Raw genomic sequence first — 4,843 nt, 5'->3', positions numbered from 1 at the left:
GGTCCGTGTTTCAAGACGGGTCGGGAGACCATCCGAAGGAGGGCGTCGCAGACGGGGGTCAAGATCCAGTCCGAGGACACCAGCTCGAGGACACTCAGGGCCAAGACCCGTGCATGCACGGCGTCCGCGATTTTTCAACCACTATCCCTGCGCACCTCGGTTTCTGGAGCCGGACGCTTCACATCCCAAGTGTTTTGCATTGTAAGCGGATCGTCCCCTCTGGTCATACCGTCGGGCAGCCGGCCAGATCTCACAGAGTCCGTGGCCAGCGATATGTTGTCGCATAGCACACGGTCTGCCATCCATGGACTTGAGACCGACACCCAACGGGTCGCGACGTTTCTACAAGGGAGGAAGTGCAGCCCTCCGAAGCCAGAGATCCACCACCTCAGCCGAGTGAACGCCAGTAACGACACCGCGGACGAAGTGAATCGCCGCGGGCGACCGACGCCATCTGGCGAGGCCATGCGGCCTGACGATCGGAGAGACATGAATCCCCAACGACCTTTCGAATTCAGGATTTCTCCCGTTTACCCCTGAACGGTTTCACGTACTCTTGAACTCTCTCTTCAAAGTTCTTTTCAACTTCACGGTACTTGTTCGCTATCGGTCTCGTGGTCATATTTAGCCTTAGATGGAGTTTACCACCCACTTAGGGCTGCATTCTCAAGCAACCCGACTCTGAGGAGAGACCCTCCCGGGGTGAACAGCGGTCGCTACGGGCCTGGCACCCTCTGTGGGCTGTGGCCCCATTCAAGATGGACTTGGACACGCCGTGACACCCCAGGATAAACGGGTCCTCCCTAACACCACATTTCCCTACAGGCAGGGCCTGCGGGATTCGGTGCTGGGCTCTTCCCTGTTCGCTCGCAGCTACTGAGGGAATCCTTGTTAGTTTCTTTTCCTCCGCTTATTAATATGCTTAAATTTAGCGGGTAATCTCACCCGACCTGAGGTCATTCTCTTTAACGTGTGCAGCACGCGCGAATGTAAATGGGATTGCTGGGAGCAATTATTTAATGTAATCGGAGGCACCCTTCCCTCGCAGCGTGGAGAGGACCCGATTAAGGGTTCTGCACACTTTTCATTCTCCGAGAAGGTGGTTCAATCGCTTACCGCGATAACCCGTACCGAGCACCGATCATGCCGAGCCTACGGAACGCCAATCGGGTACCTTTCGGGGTTTAGCACGGTGTGAAAGTCCAACACTAATCGGAAAATAACTTCACATCCTCTCTCAGTTTTAAAGAGACGCAGACTGGCATCCGCGAACTCTCACAATGAGCGGGAGACACACCGCACCTGCTGGTCAATTTTTGGCGCGGGCGAGACAATCCAGGGATGTCTACAAGCTCTGCCTCAGTAAACCAATGATGGCAGAAGTGTTTCCACACTCAGGAGATTCTTTTGAAAAGAACACTTCTTTGTTTTATAGAGAATTGGACCCTCAGACGGGTGTGGTCCGGGAATGGAATCCCATGGACCGCAATGTGCGTTCAAAATGTCGATGTTCATGTGTCCTGCAGTTCACACGACGACGCGCAGTTTGCAGCGCCCTTCATCGACCCACGAGCCAAGTGATCCACCGTTCAGGGTTGTCAGAATATTTTTTTCTCAGGCCTCGCGGTTTCCCGCAAGGCCTATCACATTGTTATCAAGACATCAATCCAGTAGTGCATTCTTTCACAACTTCATCTTATGGCTGTGACCTGTATAATTCTCAGGGGGCCACGACCGACATGCACTACGCAGTAACCTGCCGCCCACAGGAAATCTGCGAGTTCTCACTACAGAAAAAAAAACCATTGGCAAGCACAGTCTTACAAACAAGGGTTGGCAAAGCTAGCATTTGCTCCCTCGTCGCCTAAGACCATGGTCAAGCCCCGTCACGATCTCCCGCAGACGGTTTGGTTCCTTCAGCAAGGATAATCCTTCTACCAGCTCATCACCAGTGGACTGACAACATTTCTCCGACACTCAGGCTTTCCCTTTATTGTCAATTTTTTGTTCCAGCCAGAAGTGCGTTATTTCACTTTTTTATTTTCTCATGGCTGTGACCTGCCCCGTAGAATATAATTCTCAGGGCGCCACGACCAACATCCATACATATTTTTTTTTGTGCCACCGATGATGCGAAGGCACAAGAAAAGATCCACATTGGACCACCAGGCCACACCCTTGTTCCTCGGTCCCTGGCAACCTAGCAGGGTCGCCTCCACTGCCTTAGAAATCCGCCTCGATTCCAATGTAAGGATTTCCAGGCAATGGAGAGTCGGGACCTATCGGGTCATAGGGCGCAAGGCCAGAGGCCACCTTCCGTTCAAATGTGATCCAGCCTCATTTTCTCCATGGCCGTTAATGATCCTTCCGCAGGTTCACCTACGGAAACCTTGTTACGACTTTTACTTCCTCTAAATGATCAAGTTTGGTCATCTTTCCAGCAACATCAGCGGCTCGCGAAGAGCCGTCGCGCACCGGTCTGAAGACCTCACTAAATCATTCAATCGGTAGTAGCGACGGGGCGGTGTGTACAAAGGGCAGGGACGTAATCAACGCGAGCTTATGACTCGCGCTTACTGGGAATTCCTCGTTCATGGGGTACAATTGCAAGCCCCAATCCCTAGCACGAAGGAGGTTCAACGGGTTACCCGGCCCTTTCGGGCTAGGAGGACACGCTGATTCCTTCAGTGTAGCGCGCGTGCGGCCCAGAACATCTAAGGGCATCACAGACCTGTTATTGCTCAATCTCGTGCGGCTAGAAGCCGCCTGTCCCTCTAAGAAGATCATTTGTCGCCGGTAGCACGAAGGGGATACCGGAAGCGACTAGTTAGCAGGCCAGAGTCTCGTTCGTTATCGGAATTAACCAGACAAATCGCTCCACCAACTAAGAACGGCCATGCACCACCACCCACCGAATCAAGAAAGAGCTCTCAATCTGTCAATCCTTCCGGTGTCCGGGCCTGGTGAGGTTTCCCGTGTTGAGTCAAATTAAGCCGCAGGCTCCACTCCTGGTGGTGCCCTTCCGTCAATTCCTTTAAGTTTCAGCTTTGCAACCATACTTCCCCCGGAACCCAAAAGCTTTGGTTTCCCGGAAGCTGCCCGCCGAGTCATCGGAGGAACTTCGGCGGATCGCTAGCTGGCATCGTTTATGGTTAGAACTAGGGCGGTATCTGATCGCCTTCGAACCTCTAACTTTCGTTCTTGATTAATGAAAACACACATGGCAAATGCTTTCGCTTAGGTTCGTCTTGCGACGATCCAAGAATTTCACCTCTAACGTCGCAATACGAATGCCCCCGTTTGTCCCTGTTAATCATTACCTCGGGTTCCGAAAACCAACAAAATAGAACCGAGGTCCTATTCCATTCATTATTCCATGCACACAATATTCAGGCGAAACACTGCCTGCTTTGAGCACTCTAATTTGTTCAAAGTAAACGTGCCGGCCCACCTCGACACTCGGTGAAGAGCACCGCGGTAGGATTGCATCGGACCGCCGACGCGCGGGGCCCAAGCATGCACCCCGGGACGAAACACCCGCATCCAACCCGGCCTCCGCGAAGAGGTTACGAGAGGAGGGGCGAACGCCCGAGGGAAGGGGCTTGCCGCGGCCGACCGCATCCACCGGCAGGACGTCCGCACGGGCATGCCAGTTAGACACCGACGAACGGTGAACCGACAGCGTGGGACACAAGTCCAACTACGAGCTTTTTAACCGCAACAACTTTAATATACGCTATTGGAGCTGGAATTACCGCGGCTGCTGGCACCAGACTTGCCCTCCAATGGATACTCGTTAAAGGGTTTAAAGTGTTCTCATTCCGATTACGGGGCCTCGGATGAGTCCCGTATCGTTATTTTTCGTCACTACCTCCCCGTGCCGGGAGTGGGTAATTTGCGCGCCTGCTGCCTTCCTTGGATGTGGTAGCCGTTTCTCAGGCTCCCTCTCCGGAATCGAACCCTGATTCCCCGTTACCCGTTACAACCATGGTAGGCGCAGAACCTACCATCGACAGTTGATAAGGCAGACATTTGAAAGATGCGTCGCCGGTACGGAGACCGTGCGATCAGCACAAAGTTATCCAGAGTCACCAAAGCAAACGGACGCAGACGAGCCACGCCGATTGGTTTTGATCTAATAAAAGCATCCCTCCCATTTCTGGTCGGGACTCAGTTCAGCATGTATTAGCTCTAGAATTACCACAGTTATCCAAGTCATGTGGTACGATCTAAGGAACCATAACTGATTTAATGAGCCATTCGCGGTTTCACCTTATTTTGGCTTGCACTTAGACATGCATGGCTTAATCTTTGAGACAAGCATATGACTACTGGCAGGATCAACCAGGGAGCTGCTAGCAGCTTTTTTTTTCGTTCGGAGGAACCTCCCGGGTCCGCAGAGCACCGGGTCCGAATCTTATGATGTACATTTTTTTTTTCCTTCTGTATCAACAAGTACGGGGGCGACTTCCCAATATCGACACCCGCTTTGCAATTGCAAAGTCTTTCCTTCCATCTCTAATTAATTTTCCTAGGGAGTAGGCGAGGCCAAACTTCCAAGGCTTTCACTGGCGAATATATCGCGCTCTTAGAAACTCGCATGGTACTTGGCGAGTGGATTTCAAATTATATGATCGGTGCCCACATTCGGGCGCGGCCCACTGCGGGAGCAGACCGTTGGCCCGTGGGCTCGCTGTGAACTAATTTGCCCACTGGTCCGAAAAGTATTCATTTCTAAACACCTTTGGCCAGGGCTGAAGACCGCGACTAACCCCTTTGAAACTTGTCTCTCAGGGAGCTGCGATCCATCAAACATTTCATTGTTAACAGAGGGGAACCATTA

The 4,843-nt window shown here is 52.3% G+C and overlaps 3 non-coding genes across 3 annotated transcripts in view; all 3 read right to left on the bottom strand.

The window, feature by feature from the left end:
- LOC134546135 (large subunit ribosomal RNA) overlaps window positions 1-959 on the bottom strand; it is a 4,066-nt gene extending 3,107 nt beyond the window's left edge. The window contains exon 1 of the ribosomal RNA XR_010079081.1: window positions 1-959. This exon is cut by the window's left edge and continues 3,107 nt beyond it. This is a non-coding gene — a ribosomal RNA (large subunit ribosomal RNA).
- Window positions 960-1,441: 482 nt separating this feature from the next.
- LOC134546133 (5.8S ribosomal RNA) lies at window positions 1,442-1,597 on the bottom strand. Its single transcript, XR_010079079.1, has one exon. It is a non-coding gene; the product is annotated as a 5.8S ribosomal RNA (ribosomal RNA).
- A 759-nt stretch (window positions 1,598-2,356) lies between these two features.
- LOC134546134 (small subunit ribosomal RNA) lies at window positions 2,357-4,351 on the bottom strand. Its single transcript, XR_010079080.1, has one exon. It is a non-coding gene; the product is annotated as a small subunit ribosomal RNA (ribosomal RNA).
- Between the last annotated feature and the right edge of the window lie 492 nt (window positions 4,352-4,843).

Source organism: Bacillus rossius, unplaced genomic scaffold (assembly GCF_032445375.1).
Source record: "Bacillus rossius redtenbacheri isolate Brsri unplaced genomic scaffold, Brsri_v3 Brsri_v3_scf999, whole genome shotgun sequence".
Taxonomy (NCBI): Eukaryota; Metazoa; Arthropoda; class Insecta; order Phasmatodea; family Bacillidae; genus Bacillus; species Bacillus rossius.
The sequence above is the reverse complement of the archived record's forward strand: the minus strand, read 5'-3'. Positions and strand labels throughout refer to the sequence as shown.